Genomic DNA, 17,494 nt, shown 5'->3' with positions numbered 1-17,494 from the left:
GCAGATGGTAGGGCGAAGTCAAATTTATCAACAACTCCAAGCAACTGCAATAGTTTAACGTAATACGTCAGAGTAAGGAAAAAAAATGACGATACTCGCTAATCCGAAGTTTGAGCGCAGCCTACCGTGTTTTCATTTCGCCATATATTGACTGACGCGCACAAGCTGTCACGTGCGGCATGTTGCAAACGGAGAGAACTGTCGCACGACCATTTAGTTAATCTGGATATCGGGAGAAGGAAGGAAGGAAGGAAATCAACTTTATTCAAGGTCCTGCAGGCCACGAGAGCTTCGGGCTCTCATGGAGTGGGCGTCTCCCACGAAGGAACCGGGAGGTTGAGTTTCCTGGCGGCGTCGTGGACCTGCTGGAAGGCCCAGAGTTGGGGAGCGAGTTCTTCGCTTCGGATTGCTTTTTCAAACTTGCGCTTGTCCGGTTCGGTGCGTATGTGAGCTTGCGAGCACGGCCAGAGTAAATGATATACGTTAAGGGATGTGTTACAATTGGTGCAATGAGACTTGTTGTAGAGCTCATGCATGTAATGGTGTAGTCTGTTTTGCTGGGGGCAGCGCGTCGGTGACGTATGGGCACGTTTCACAGCAGCCGCCGCAGACAAACCTTCCAGACCGGATGGATGAATGGATGGATGGATGGATGGATGCTATGAGTGTCTCCTTTGGAACGGGGTGGTGGGTTGCGCCACCAAGCTCTTTTTATTATATTGCCTAATGTCCTGCCTATGTTAAAAAAGAAAAAGAATAATAATAAACGATGAATTCCCATAACCAAACTTTCTGAACACCTATTGTGAACTTCGTTTTCTGTACGCCACGTTGTTTATCGTTTCCCTACTTTTCTTCCACTAATCATCCAATCGCCTTTTATTAATCTCTATTGCGGACATGTTTAATTTTCCCCTGCTCTCGCTGAACCCGAAGGCCTCAAGGCGGCCAGAGGTGCCTAAATCGACTGCTGGGCTGATATATTCACATTTTCGTAAAACATGCTACATCGCCTCCCTAGCTTTACCTCATCAAGCACATGGTTCTTCTTCCTTCTTATATCAAGCTTTATACGTCCGTGTTCTAAGGTGTCCTGATTTCGATTCGAAAAGTTATGAGCTTCCCGTTGAGTTATCATAAATTGTTTCGTTCCTGATTTCGATTTTTCCTCCTAAGTAATTACTCAAGGCAGGTTACTTGTCCATTTCCGCCACCCATGAGATTATCTCAGCTTCCCTGATTTTCCGCTTGACGTTCTGACCACGTACGCTACTCTGGCGCCATCTCGCAGCCATTTTCGCCATACTACGCTTTTCCTCTCAAGCTTTTGCCATACCCTCCTCCTCCACTTTCTGCTTATGGTGCTGCTGCACACTCCTCCACTTTGCTCCTCGCGTCTTTCATCCCTCGCTGTGTTCCGCGTTTCCTCTTTCATCCTTCGTTGGGCTCGCTCGTTCAGTTACGCCGACGCTCACCGCAGGAATGGCAGCCTAAGAGCTGCGCTCTAAAACTAAAATAGGTGCATACATTAACGTATGCCAGCATTCGAAGCACTAAGTAACATGACCGTCTTGAATTGAACCATCAATTTTTACATTTAGACAGTGAAACGAGGCCGCGAAAATATCAACTCCGCAGAGGTACACTTGTACTCAAATCTAATAATCGAATACCTATGGTAAAGTTTAGGTCTTCGTAGATTTGCAGTGGCACACCAAGACGATGAGCAAAACGAGAACAATCTAAAAGCAGGAGCCAACATTTCGACAAGTGGACTTTTTTTTTTCATGGCTTGCTTCAATACGTTTTCAAGTGGCACACCAAGATACCTTTTAGTACTGGGTAGGAAATTCGAAAAGGCTTTGGGTTGGATCACAGGACTAGGCCAAGCTTTTCTTCAACCGCTAAGCTTCCTGTTTGAGAAACCTCTATGGGTTTCATTTGTAGCTGTGTGCTGCCAGAGGGTGGATGAGGAATTCTCCCTTTCGTGATCCATCGTCCACCTGGTGGGCTTTCGCAGAACTGATTAACCGTGGGTGGTAGGCTTTCGGTAATCCGGTCCCAACCGAACGTCCCGGCCGGCGCCCATTCATTTTATGGACCCGAACTTTCATTGTTTGATCCTAAAAGTGTCATTGGCCTGATAATTCAAATTTGCACAGGTCCAATTACCCATATAGCGCGTGTCTTGTCAGAGCATAGGGAACAGTGAATCCATTAAACGCCCATTCTCTCCAGTGCAAAACGCCCATTTTCGGCCTGCCCTGAAAGATATTCAAGCGCTAACGCTAGCTCACAATGCCTGGTTATGGTATTTACCCACTTTTAACGCGCACCATTTTCACACCCACGAAATCAGGCAAGCAACCGTATTGCGGCAAAAGAGAGTTTGAAAATTCGACGATTGTGATTACTTGGCAGCAGTGACAGCTGATCGGCACAACGCTAAAAACCTGGAGTCGAATCCACATAGGTTTTTGTTTGTAAGAACTTTTTCTCATTGGTCGGTGGCCTTCGTTAATGATATGCTTGCGGTCTCCATTGGACTGTTCTTGTTCTTACGAACTTTACTAGGTAAAAACCTTTTGTGAATACGGGCCCTGATCCCTGTACTGAAGACATCACGAATCTTGCTGGCCGCCAGAAGCCTTGATCTGCTTGTGCTACTCCCTGGACCATTCTTTGTCTGAGGACGTCATTAGCACAAGCGATACAAAAGGCGGCTGCCTTTGCTGGAATGGCACTTGGTAGCAATGACAGCTGATCGGAGCAACGATAAAAATCTGATCCTGTACTGCAGGTTGTTGCGCAAATTTTAGACGTTTTGTGATTAGGATAGTCTATGCTGTCGCTGCCGCCTTTATGTATGGGTGTGTATCTGTCGTATATTTGTTACATATTGTTTCGACTGGTATTGTTCTTCCTTTGCAAAGACATGACTAAATCTACGGCTGATAGAGAAAGCCTATCCGAAATGCGGAAACTTCGTGCTGAAATGAAGTCTCTAACAGACAGTATTAAATTTATGAGCGATGAATTTGAGGACACGAAGAAGAGGCTTGGAGAAGCCATAGAGAATAGGGAACTCTCTAAAAAGTCTAATGAAGTGTTACGTGCTAAGTGCAAGGAAAATAACTGACAACGCATTGTGATGCTGCGCTCGTTTTTTTAGTTGCTTTTACATGCTACCTTTCAACATATGTCATCAATTCCTGTATTCGATCTGCTTGGATCTGTAACATGAGCTGCAGTATGAAATAAGAAAATGAAACCTTCATTCAAGAACTTCAGAAGGTAGTTGTTCAATCTGAGCAACGCTCGCACAGGTCCAAAATACAAATTAAGGGACTTGTACAACAGGACAAAGAACGCGTTGCTGAACTTGTTCGAAAACTTGGTGATGTAATAGGTGAGCCCATAACTCCTTCTCACATTGAAGTTTGTGTGCCCCCTCACAGTGTGCCCACCTGAGAAGCTGGAAAATATCATGTAGTTACCCAGTTTAAGAGCAGACAGAAAAACAGCGTTCTCAAAAAAAAAAAAAAAAAAAGACGCGGAAGGCTAGGGCGCGAGACCATGCGATTGGAATTCCTGAAGTATTTGTCACTGAGTACTTCTCTCCAACTGTAAGAAAGCGCGAATTTCAATGGCGCTTTGGCTGGACGCGAAATGGGAAAGTACTTGCACGCAAGACTGATGCCGGTAGTGTCATCCACATCGCCTAGGAGGCTGACGTTCAGAAGGTCGCCTAAATTATGGTGTCTAAAGAAGTTAAACTGTTCTATTTTGACTACATGATGTATCGTGAATATAGCTTACCACGTAAAATGGCTCTGCCTGCACACGCAAGAAACCTTTCCGCATTTCACGTAAATTCACGTTCACTTGCCCGTAAGCAAGACATACTGTGTTTTTTGCCGTGTTTACTTATCCGTTTGACATTATTGACACGTGTACTTATATTTATCGGGCGACCACGTTTCGCCGCCTAACAAATCTTATCGCACAGCGCGGGACGCGCCTGTATGTACCCGAAGATTCTGGAAAGTTATCGATGCTTCTATCCGCTGTCTGCTGTCGCCGAACCTTATGTTATCTGATTTCATCACCTGACGCGAATGGTGTAGAACTTTGTGGAAGGCACGTGGGTCCCAACGATTAGTCTGGAACATTCGGTGACTACTGTGTAAAAGCCGACGCGCTGGACCCGCTGATCAGATTTTCGACGATCGCCGACCGTGTTCGCCGCTACGGTTGTGCTACAAGTGTAGCCTGTTTTTGTGGGCACAGGTTCGCCCAATAAAAGTTAGTTTTGTCCTTCACAGTATTGCTACTGTGTTCTTCAACGTCACCACCACGTGGCATTATCATGTTCTCCGAAACGTGGTATCAGGAACACAGTGAAATACTGATCATAGACGGCTACGCAATTTTTTTTATTAATCGCACTGGCAAAAGCGAGGCCTTGTAGCATTGCATGTCAAGCGCGGTATACAGTATGATGTGCTCGAGGAATTCACTTGCATCACGTGACATTACGAAGTGCTCGGCGGTAAATCTGATAACCTGTTCGTCGTGATGTACCGACCACCTACTGGTAATATATCTAATTTCTTAGAATTTATTCAAAACTTTTCAGAGCATGCTGGTTTTCACAATTACAAAGTGCTGCTTTGTGGGAACTTTAACATTAACGTGCTTGATGACAACAATTCAACTCATGCACTAACTAACGTAACCAATCTTCCCGGTTTTTGCAGCGCTATTACAACGCCTACTCGCGTGACACCAACTTCTCAGTCTGATCTCGACAATTTCACTGTTAACGCTTGCAGCCACAGTGATTTACACAGCCGGGATTATCAGCGATCACTGTCCGATACATGCTCATTTTATGTTCATGAAAGAAGTTTGCCTGATACCACGTTCAGCTACACTGTAAAAAAAAATTTCCTTACTTTACAGAAAATTTGCTGGTAATTTGTGACCGAACACTCTTCCGTAGATTAAGAACGGTCATTTCCGTAGAACGGACAACTGTAAAAGAGAGACCGTAATACAACATACGAGTGCTTCTGTATCTAGAAAACGGAAGACTCTGTATTCTGAATCTGTACTATAACCGTTAAAGTACGGTGTTTCTCGTATTCAGAAAACGGAACACACTGTATGCTGAATTTGTATTATAACCGTTAAAATACAGGTGCTTGCCGTATTCAGAAAACGAAAGACTCCGTATGCTAAATCTGTACTATATCCGTTAAAGTACAGGTGCTTCCCGTATTTCATCTTGCAGAGCATATCCATTGTTCGAAGAATGTGCCATCGGGGACAAAATTGCCCAGGACGTGCGAGAGTCGACCGAATTTTATGGTGCACTATTTGCTGGGATCAGCTGTGCTACCATCTGCGTTCGGAATGTGCATACGTGACCCGCTGTTTTCAGCGGTCTTGAACAGAAATGCAATTTGGTCAACGCTCGCACTTGCAGGGTACTTTTGTCCACGATAGTACATCGCCTTTAATGCAAATGTCATGAAGGCAGCTCATAGACAAAGCAGCAGGTCACCATTGAGAAAATTGTCTTGCCAACACACTGACATGGCTGCAGAGATAAAACACTGCACTTTGTGATATGAATGCACTGCATAGCATATATACACAAAGGTGCAACATTTCAGTCCTCAAGTTCTTAGATCACAGAAGCAACTTTATTTTCTTCAATCACTCGTCTTGCACTTCTTCCTGGTGAAAGTTGTTCTTGACCCAAAATGCTTGCAAGGATAATCTTGCTGCTGTTAGGAGAAACAAATAGTATTCGTGAATATCCATACTAAAGAAAGCGACAAAAAAGTATAATCACAGAACACGACAAAGCAGTAACTTCTGTGTTAGAAAAACATGTAAGTAGACCAACATTGTTGGAACAAGGGATGTTGCTATAGCCAAAATTTCGATATAGGTGCTTGTCATTAGGGTAGCAAATGTTTTCCTTGGCTGTGTTGTTTTGGATTGTGCATAGCTCAGTGGCCCCTAGCCTCATTGGGGGAGAAGAAACTGGTGCATATAATAGGTCAAGAGAAGCCAAAGTGTTAAAATAAAGGAAGGAAAGGTGTGCTTAGCAGTGGTGATTGTGACGGAGCGGGTATGAGCACTTCTGTCAGTTCTTGCAAAGAGTAGGGGTGACCAAAACAGAAAATGATGTACACATGTAAGCAGTCATTAATCCAGTAGACCTAATCTTCCGAGAAGACAAAATAGGTATCAAGATAAACAGTTTGCACTTTTGGAAAAGGAAAACGAAGAATTAAGGAAAATAAATTTTGTATCAAGATGCATCTGGTTAAGATCACTGTAAATGGTTAATGAAGGCACATTATGAATATATATTTTGTTAAAAGCCGATGAAGAAAAGATGTATTAACGAAATATTAAAAAATAGGGACATTAAAATTAAACTGGGTATGACCATAAAACAGTAAAGAACAGCCTGTGGAAAAAAAAAATGGTATGGACAATATGATAACCAGGTGCAAGATTGCAAAACGTCGAGCGCTGTTTATATTCATGCTGCTGTTGACGGCTTCAAGTTTCTGTCTTCCTGTGGAACCTTTGTCTTACTTGAACAAGGAAATGGGTCATTTTTTAAACAAGTCAGTTCATATGCAGTTCAAAGCTTCATCATTATTATATTGAAAGAAAATATTATGGTCAGTTCTCCTGGGTGTGCTTTCATTCACCAGTTATTTCCACCGGTGTAAGCTCAAAATTTAATGGTCTAAATGGACCTTTGCTCCTCGCAAACCATTAGCTGGTCTTTTTTTCAACACAGATGCCTGCACATTATATGTGTTGGCAGGAGTGCTAGCGAACTACATTAAACTTGTTGCCACAACCAAAGTGAAACTTGGTAACAGTGATTGAAAAAAAAAACCAGCATTCCACAATATTGATTCAAGTCGTCTGGAAAAGTTGCTTAAGTTAATGTACACCCCCCACCCCACCAGACACAATTATACACCACACTGACTCTCATGGTGTCAACCATGCTGTTATAGCACTAGGCATCAAGTAGGAGAATTAGAAGATAAGAGGGCACAATGCTTTTTGTTAGAACATCAAATGTGCTTTACATAAATGCTACATTCCAACTAACAAAGGAGCAGCCGATAGTGACCAATGCATACGAAAGCTAATGACATTCTGTGTAGCAGAATGTTGACGATGAGGTGTTATGCGCACAAGTGCACTCATTTACACAAAATGACATCCTGCAGACAAACCTTGTGCCAACATTACAGTTTGAAAAACACCACAGTGGAAAGCAAAGAGTGCTAAATTTGTTGAAAATTACTAAAAATTATTCGATTATTCATTATCCTTACTGTTCGTTAAAGATTCACAGATTGTTCCCTACGGGTGCTGTAAACTGCTTTTATAGTGGTAGCAACAATGATCTGTGGCACAGACAAGAATAAATGCTCATGAAGTTTATGCAAGAGTTTACCCTACAAATTACACCCCATTTCACATTCCAATGTGGTAGAAGAGGAAGACGAAAAAAACTACTTTCTCGTGGAGGATGCATACCCCAGAACAGAAGAAACAAGTGTACCCTAACCATTGCTGCTGCCGATGCCTGTGCACTAGCAGTTACATATAATATGGCAGTTACAATTGTTTTTCCACAAGCACTGCAAGCTGCTGCCAGTTTACCAGTACAGAGCTGTAATAAATTTAGGGCAAGTTAAAGCTCTCTAATGGATTCATCTCATATGACACAATTGGAATGCAATATTCTGCCAATAAATGAAGAGCGATGTGCCATCCCATACAATGAAACACCTTTGAAGAATCTGAATCACCCCCTGCACTCTTAGGCAGTTACACCCTTTGGAGTGCCCCTTCTGCCACACAATAATCGTTATCTGCCTTGATGTGTTTCCTTTCTTTAAAACGCCACGCCCGCTACTTTCCTTTCGGGAATGCTATCATGCTGATAACGCGCATGCCGTTCGTTATGGAAAGTACAGGGCTCGCAGAGTTAATGAAAGGAAACGCAACAAGGCAGATGACGATTATCGTTGTGTGGCAGAAGGGGCACTCCAAAGAGTGCCCCTTCTGTGCCTAAGAGCGCCTAAGAGTGTGGGCAGTGATGAGGTAAAAGAGTGTGTTCTGTGTAAAGTAGTGTACCTGTATAACCTAAACCTTTGGAGAATGCATTTAGTATCAGCTGTGAAGGTTTCTAATTTTGATTGCACACAGTAAAAACCTCCATGCAGTTTTGCAAAGCGCAAACCCCCTACCATTTTGTTGTTCAAAGGCAATGACACGTAGGGCCATAACATGTACATTATGAGTTTTGTTCCCAAACAATCAAAGTGAATAGCACCACCTTAAGTGTTATGTGCCTTCTGTCTCACATTTTCTGTCAAAAATTGGTAGTGTCAAATGCTGCGATCGGCAGAAAAACGGATTTCTGGAGCAATATAACGTATTAAGTACCGTGATCTCAGTTCTTTCACTGCTGTTTAAGCATTATCGGGTCTTAAAGTAAAAAAAACGAGGAATAAATACACGCATATTTTACGTCACAACCCTCATGAGGCATATAGTAGTCTGGATTATAAAGGATTCCAGATTTACAACGCAGGACAGATTTTACTCCACTGAAAGAATGGCATCATGCCAATGATTCTGCATTTGGTGCTATATTTATTTGTATTTAGTTCCGTTGGAATGTGTGTGTACTGTCAGCGATATTGCTTGACATGTTTTAGATTGACTGTTTTCTAAATTTAGGCAAATTCGTAATCGCAAATAACCTTGTATGACACCAAGAACTTACTTAGCAGGAGTATTTCTAACATTTGCAAGATATTAGGCTCTTGAATGCATATCTAAGCCTGGGGTGCACGCCGCCCCCTAATCTCATCAGCAAGTTTCTGGAACTCATCTACAAGGTATGTTATGATGAATGTAAAGTTGCTTGAACGGGAGAAATAGGGAATTTAAACAGGTGAATTATGCAGCATAAGAATGATGTCAGCAAGAAGCAAGCATCAAGAAGCACTGTCACTCAATGCGCATAGACTATCAAACGCAAGAATTATTTGGGATGATTTAAAATTCTGGCATTGGAACGAAATGTCTTTTAATCTATATATAAACTGATTATTCACTCTACTACCACTACCTTTACCAGAAACATTCATAATCATTATCCTATCTATGCCACATCATCCTAGCTAATATTCAAGCCTTCATAAGCTGCTTTTTTTACTGCTAATTCTCTGTGGGAAAGAGGTGTCCGTATGAAGACCATATCATATACTTATTACCCGTTTTTTGATAAATGATAAGGGAAGAACTTCACACCAAAAATGCGTTGAGCTTGAGCAAGTTCTACGTTTGAAGCTGTTGATTCTTTTTTCCCTGTGCCATCATTGACCCACCTGGTTAGCTAAGTAGACAGAAAAGCTGCAGGAGAAAGGTAGGGGTGCCAAATTAGACTTGTGCCCCACGGGACCTTTTCACGGTCGCTGGAGGGACTGCCTGTGGCCTCGGCATCTTCCTTGAGGGCCATGGCCATGCCTAAGAAACCTTGTCTCCACAGGCTGCATAAAGAAGGATAATTTTCTGAGCCAAGTCTTTTTCTTAAAAGAACCCATTTAAGGTGTATTCGTGGCTTTGCACCACAAAACTGACACATGACTGGCCACTCAAGACACTTTATGTGTATTCGCAGGCTTATTCCTTGGAAAAACACTTTTATGTAGCACACAATGAGTAACAGTAACAAAAAAGTGTATAGGGAGGCTTTCATATTGCTCTACAACTTTTCATTGACACATTTCATTTAATTATTGGAGATATTTATTAACTAATTAAGAATTATGTAATTAGGCAGAATGCAAAATATAATCAGAGTATCTCCAAGCGACGGCAAACAACATTACCTTCATTTTGTCTAGTTACATCGCATTTACATATTTCTAAACCTTGGTGCACGATAGTTAAGACACCCTGTAGATCAAAAAACAATATTACAATTTTTATAATCATCTCTTGCGTGTTATTGGTGGCTATGGCTGCTTATGCCTGCTTTTTATGCCCTACAATGCCAGAATTGATGTTTTTAAATATTCTCCCCTTGTTAAGACAATTGAAGACTGGAATGGCCTTGATGTACAGATTTTTGATGACACAATGACTGTACAATCATTTGAACGGAAGCTGGAAATGTACCTCTCGTGATGTATTTATTTTGTTTCATTGCTTGATGTGTTGACAAAATGTGTCAATCCTCCCACCCTGTACCAGCCCGAAAAGGGCTAACAGTATTCGAAATAAAATAAAATAAAAAAAAGTTATTCTTTCAGTACGGTACAAGCAGTTTTGAAGTGAAATTGTTTGGCATCGAGGGCGGTAATCTAGAAAATCAAGCAAAAGGTCAAGTTGTGTTCACTATTCAGATGTTTAACTAAGAAGCTGCAGGAACAGGAAACAGAACACAACACATAATAAACAATGCAAAATTTCAAAATTTGAACTGAACAAGAAACCAGTTTTTGAAAACACAGGAAAAAGCCAGCAGCTTACGTCGAATACACCCTTGCTATGTACTCCAAGTGAAGTTGTTACCGCAATGCTTGGGCACCATACGAACGTAACAATCAACAACTTTGAGCAGAATATTAACACCACTAAATGAACTGGCCCTTGGAGATTCTTGATCTGAAATCCTCAACGACTTGTTCTGGCATTTAATCTGTCGAGCTCAATCTGTATTCTCAAAAGCTGGCTCTCGGCCATAATTTCTCTAAACGCAACATCAGCTTAAATCTCAAGATAGGGTTGACCTGTAAATAAAGTGGATATTGCATGGCAAACATCATGAACACTCTTACATGTTAACCAGAGGGTTCACTCATGCAGCCATGAAATTGTGATGCAGACACGATATATTGAAGCTGGTTTTGTGAAGTGTTTCATGCTTCCAAGGCTTCTTCTCCAGTTGTGAAAGCTGTCTCCACTAGCTAAATAAGCGATGAGAATAAAAAAAGAACTTCAACATGCTCACAATACGTTGGCCATTTGCAAGTAAACAGCAGCCTTTTTGGGCGCACAGGTTGCCTGGTGCAAATCTACTATGCCACAGTACTTGCGTTACCCAGTACCAGCCACTTTAAAATGCAATGTGTTCAGAGCCCTTTCCCTCTGTTTTTTTGCTTTGGAAACAGTTTACCATGTGTTCAGTAGGTGTCGAGAAAGGGGACAGAAAACACTGTGCACCAGTGATTTCTAATGCTTTGCTGGATGCAGCACACCGCACCGGATGCAGGTGAAGCCAGTGGAAATGCGGTGTCATGCAGGCGCTTGTCCTGGAAGCAGGGCATATGGTGGACTAACTAGTGCGTGCGATCAGATAATATTGCTGCCGAAAAACTTCTTTGTGGTATGTCACATTTTAGGAGGTCTCTACATGTCTGGTAAGCGCTTTTATGACAATCTGAACCCGTATACGATAGTGTTCTCTTACATCAAGTTTTTTCTAATTTACCAGTGTTTCCATTGCACGCCACTTATGTTAGCTACACTGTAGACACTGCAATGGAAAAATTCTGGACACCTCGAAACACTGCTTGGGTAGTTTATGGCACATCAGGCAGGCATGTTAGGGGAAGAAATGCCACACACCCGTGCAAACGAAGTGCTGCCGCAAAGTTGTGAAGCACCAACTTCCGGGACAAGGTTGGCTTCAGTCGAGGGTGCTCGATGTGCTGTCCATGCCCTGTAGTAGAGATCAGTGGTGTGGACCCTTTTATACTGGCTGTCTTTTCTGGTCGGAACCTTGGCAACAGCTTCCACCATACTTTTTTGAACCTGCAACATGTGCAGAGAAAGTCACATCACTGTGCGTTGATTGTATGGCTTTATTGTTCTACACATTGTATCAAATCAAAGTTCGCACATTTTTACTACTGTATATAGACAGTCTAGTTGCTAGACACGCGAAACATTACCATCCCTCTGACAGAATGCAACAATAGAAGCGTACACTATAAAGCTACACTAAAATTTAAATTTATGTGACACCGTATGAGCATACAGTATGCTTACTGTATGCTCTAGCCCTGTGTCAAGTAAAAGTTAATCGTGAATCATTTATGGTGTATTTCTACTTATTCTGGGTCATCAAACTGTACAATCAATGTTCCAAGTTTACACATTGTTGGCTTTTGATTGCCTATGTGATCCGTTTCCTACTTACACATGCAGTAATCTCACTGTAGTAAGGAAAAAGACTTAGAAAAAGAAATGCCATGATAATCTTCCACATTTGCTGAGGGCAGGAACAATGGCCAATAGCATGTGGTTGAAGCTACATAAATACTCAGTTTTCACAGAGCTTAATTGTTCAGCAAGTAATAAAGAGGTACGCTGTGCGCCTCTGCATAACCAATGAAATCTGACTACTTGACACTGTACTAAGGCTGCTGCTTGATAGTGTTCGGCAGTTCGGCTTTGGTTTTCTGATATACAGAACTGTTTAGGTACCAGCAGTTTACTTTGCGATAAAATGGAACTTGGAGCACTGGCCATTTGCACATAAATAATGCGACAGCAAATATAACACAAGGATAGGAATATGGGTCTCTTAGAAAAAGTACATACACATTATGAATATAATGTGATGTGATGCCACAATGAAACAGAAAGCAACGCATAGAAGTGGACGGCACTTCCATGCCACCAAGGTTATTGGACAGACAGTACTTCAGAAGTGCCCGCAACACAATGCATTGGTGGGCTAGTTGGTGCGAATCCATAAATACTTTGTTTAGCGCAAAACAATGGACACAAGAAAGACGACCAGCACAAGGCGCTACTCTCAACTGACATCACTTTATTGCGTCACTCCTTTATAGATAGTAGAATCTAGAAGAACATGTGCAGTGAGCACCATGTGCAGGGACTACCAACAACCGATCACAAGAGCGCACTCATGCGACGGGATCCAAAAAACCATATTGAGCACCGCACAAGGTTAAAGAAGGCACACTAATGCACTGTGACCCCAATGACTGTATGAAGAAAGCTTCCGATAACTCTCGGGCGGTGGTATCACAGCACTTTTTCAAAATCATAGTATCACGAAACATGGCTTTGCACTTCCATATTTTACAATGTTGAGCCAAATGGGAACCTGTGCCTGTTGGTATGGATCGCTTATGTTCGCAATGTTTCGTGATACTACGATTTTGAAAAAGAGCCGTGATACCACCGCCAGAGAGTTATCGGAAGCTTTCTTCATACAGTCATTGAGGTCACAGTGCATTAGTGTGCTTTCTTTAACCTTGTACGGTGCTCAATATGGTTTTTTTGGATTCTGTCCTATGAGTGTGCTCTTGTGATCAGATGTTGGTGGTTCCTGCACATGGTGTTCACAGCGCATGTTCTTCTAGATTCTGCTATCTACAAAGGAGGAACGCAATAAAGTGATGTCAGTTGAGAGTAGCGCCTTGTTCTGTCGTTTTTCTTGTTTCCATTCTTTTTCGCTACAAAAGCAATTATGTATTCCTTGTGTGTGTTTGAAGACAGCTCCACACGCAGTAGCGATTCCAGTATTGCTGCCAGTATTCCAGTATTCAGGATTCAGGATACTGCCAGGATTCCAGTATTGGGTCACAGTGCGTTAGTGTGCTTTCTTTAACCTTGTACGGTGCTCAATATGGTTTTTTTGGATTCTGTCCTATGAGTGTGCTCTTGTGATCAGATGTTGGTGGTTCCTGCACATGGTGTTCACAGCGCATGTTCTTCTAGATTCTGCTGTCTACAAAGGAGGAACGCAATAAAGTGATGTCAGTTGAGAGTAGCGCCTTGTTCTGTCGTTTTTCTTGTTTCCATTCTTTTTCGCTACAAAAGCAATTATGTATTCCTTGTGTGTGTTTGAAGACAGCTCCACACGCAGTAGCGATTCCAGTATTGCTGCCCAGTGGTTTAGCTCGCCGCAGCTTGAAGTGCCACAATATATAAGGAGAGAAACCTGCATTATAGTTTTGTTGCAAACAAGAATATAACGTGAAGTGCATTCTGAGGCCAGAAACTATAGAAAAAAATTTCATGATGCACCACTGTGCAGGGTTTTATAGCAAAGTCAAATACATTTAGTGTAAATATCACACTATGATGGTACACAATGGTGGTAATCTGTAATAATATAAAAGGTGCCTTAATGTTACAACAAAAGTTGACATTACTTAATAATAGCCCTGTAAAATTTAGCATGCAGGGGCATCACTTGGTTAAACAATAGTGATGTAATGTCTACGTACACAAGTATTGCCCATGCATTTCTGCCATTGTCCAAATGGCATAAATGAATGGGTAATACTTGTATACATAGATATTACATCTCTATTGTTTAACGAAGTGGGTAAACTATGTCTGCCTCATACAAGATTAGAATTAAACCATAAATTATATATAGTCACCCTAACAGTAACACCTCATTTGAACTTCACAGTAAGTAGACGTCACCTATTCAAAGTTTATATGTTGAATGTAACGAACCCTCATTACAGCAGCGCAGAGCATTCCTCACATTTCCTTACGTACTCAGAATTCAAGTCATCACCGCAACACATATGCTACAACATCGTCACACAGTGCAACTCACGCTTACACTACAGAAATAAACCAAACATGTTTAGGCCACTTGTACTGCAGTATGAGCAATAGTGTCGGGATTATGAAATTCCCCACGAAGTCCTCCAGGTTGCCAAGAAACCAGAACGGTTGGCCCCGTGGTACGATTTCACGCAGTTGTGCAACTGGACACTAACACATTTAGGGAAAAGAGACACTCCTCATGACCACATTATACAAGAATTCCGTGCTCTTCAGGACCAATATCAAAATCACATGCAATTCTACACTGATGGGCCCAAAACAAAACAACACGTGGGTGTAGGGGCCGTAACAGAAAATTGGGAAAGAAGTATTCGTCCACCAAAACATGCCTCTGTTTTCACTGCTGAAGTTTACGCTTTATGGGTTGTAGTGAAAAAGATTATCACTGACAAGCACAAAAACACAGTCATTTACACTGATTCCTTAAGTACACTGAAGGCTCTAAACCTAAAATCTGAGTGTGAACCCCTGTTAGGGGACATACTAAACATGGTCGCACTTAACAAATATGGGAGATCAATCCACTTATGCTGGGTACCAAGTCATGTTGGGATACCGGGTAACGAAGCAGCCGATAGATATGCATCGATGGCAGCGAACACAGAGATAACAAACACAACACTTCCATACAAAGATAGCATCCGCGCGATTAGAAAAGCCTTAACGGCGAAATGGCAACGCGAATGGGACCATTGTGCTGAAAACAAACTACATCTCACGAAACCCATAGTTGGCGAGTGGAAGTCATGCTACCATCAGGAGCGGTTCATCAATGTAGTTTTATGCCGACTACGCATTGGGCACACACACCTCACACACAATTACTTACTTACGAAAGAAGACACACCAACATGCGAGAAATGTCAACAGCCACAAACAGTTATGCACATAATACTCACATGTACGCAGACTGAAACACACAGACGAACACTTTTGCACAAATTATATCAACTACACATACCTTTACACCCTGCTCTAATTTTAGGTGATGATCCGCTAGTCCCATTATGTGACGTTCGTAAATTTCTAGACGACACTGGATTTTTACATAAAATATAGATTATTAACAACGCCTTTTCCTTCATTAACTGGATTTTAAAACACCTCATGTTTGGCGCAGCATAGCCTTAGCCGCTTTTGCGCCATTAAACCCCATTTAACTAAGTAAGTAAGTAGACGCCTGTTGATGCCAGCCTCCCCCAATGCTAAACTGTGCTGCATGCTTTACAGAGAAATTATAGTGGTATCACTAAACTCTGAAGCTATTCAGGACTGCAGCATTGTAGAAGACATCTACAAATGTCCCATTTCATGTGTAACAGCCTGAATTGCTTGCACATCTTACCAAGTGCAAATTAAAATTACTTCTCCTTGTTTAGCATTTTTGCCTGCTAGAGACCACAATCCAATGTCATCAATATATTAACATATTACCTCAAAGAACCTAATTTGGCCTATAGATTAACACCTCGCATACTGCCACAGCTACACTCTGTCATATGCGTTGCAATCATAAAGGAGTGCTTGTCCACCAGCACTCCAATGTCACTAACAGTGATCACCTACACAGCTTGATTCAGGTGGCAGGTGGCAGTCATGATTCAGGTGGCAAATAGCTAAGAGAAAAAAAAATCCACTCACTTTGAGAGCTACAATACTGCGATAACTTGAGAGAGATGGACCCATTGCAGGCAGCAGACCTCTTCTCAGCTCCAGCACAACAGCAACTTGCCTTTCAGTAAAAGAAAAGGATTGATTAGTAATGATAAGTTACCTTGTTATTGCTGAGTATCAATACAATCTGACTTTCATGCATATTCACTCTCCGATTTAGTAATACAACTGAATTATTCGTAAAATAAAAGAGTCAATGATGATACCATTCGCTTCTCTTGTATGTCCAATTTTTTTCGCACTGATACCCCGTTTACTGCTTGCTTACTGACACGAATGCCTTGACTGCCCAGACATCATTCGAAGCAACACGTCTTGCTGCACTGCAAAAAGTTGCACCGAGGAAACACAGCAGAGCAGCCAGAGGAAAGAACTTTTTTTTTTCTGGTCACAATTAAAACGTGCACCCAAGCAAGAAAGTAACGATCACAGGTAGTGAGCGACTGCTATTGCCTCGAACGTTTATTTCCGTATTTTAACAGAAGTTCTTGTATCGGATACAGTATGCTCTCAAGCCAATACAATTGTCAATACAAGTGCGCAACTGAACGCAGTTTTATTCTACGCTTTTAACGCGAGTGAGCAAAAGGTTAGAAGTACCTCACGGAAATTGCGATCGAGCCGATCGCGCTACGACTGGAATCGATCTGAAAAGATAGGGTGATCCATTTCCCCATTCATGCGTCAGTTTTGCCCTAAGACGTTGCATAGTGGTCTTTTGAAACAATATTTCTGTTCGCGACACCGGCTTACCGCACATCACTTTTGACACCTACGTTATGCAAACCAAATAATATTAAAATGGGCTTACCTCATGAGCAAGTTACGAGTGCGCGTAGACTGTTGAACACCCGTTGAGAGCAAGCGGGATATATCCGTGTCCAAGCGCATACGTGCACCCAAACACAGGACAACTTCTTCGATGCCGCAGCGTGCAGAGTTTTGTACACGAAGTGAAAGGCATCCAGCGCAAATATCTCCGCGCGATGACGGCAAATGACGAGCGCACAAGCGTACAAAACACAGCGACAAATTCGGAACTTTGCCAATTCGAACGTGCCGAGACCCAAGCAGCGTAACCATACATCGTTTCTGTTCTTCGCTCCCGATGCGTCATTCTCTC

At 42.1% G+C, this 17,494-nt stretch overlaps 1 protein-coding gene and 1 long non-coding RNA gene across 2 annotated transcripts in view; both read right to left on the bottom strand.

Annotated features, from left to right (window-relative positions):
- LOC140213771 (uncharacterized) overlaps positions 1 to 17,494 on the bottom strand; it is a 231,441-nt gene that overhangs the window by 152,479 nt on the left and 61,468 nt on the right. The window lies entirely within an intron of this gene.
- LOC140213781 (uncharacterized) lies at positions 5,698 to 17,467 on the bottom strand. Its single transcript, XR_011890726.1, has 5 exons — positions 17,183 to 17,467; positions 16,339 to 16,429; positions 11,701 to 11,886; positions 9,456 to 9,617; positions 5,698 to 5,795 (listed from the first exon to the last, which is right to left on the bottom strand). It is a non-coding gene; the product is annotated as an uncharacterized lncRNA (long non-coding RNA).

The sequence above is a fragment of the Dermacentor andersoni genome, chromosome 10 (assembly GCF_023375885.2).
Source record: "Dermacentor andersoni chromosome 10, qqDerAnde1_hic_scaffold, whole genome shotgun sequence".
In the NCBI taxonomy this organism is placed as follows: domain Eukaryota; kingdom Metazoa; phylum Arthropoda; class Arachnida; order Ixodida; family Ixodidae; genus Dermacentor; species Dermacentor andersoni.
This window is presented reverse-complemented; position numbering and strand designations above follow the sequence as displayed.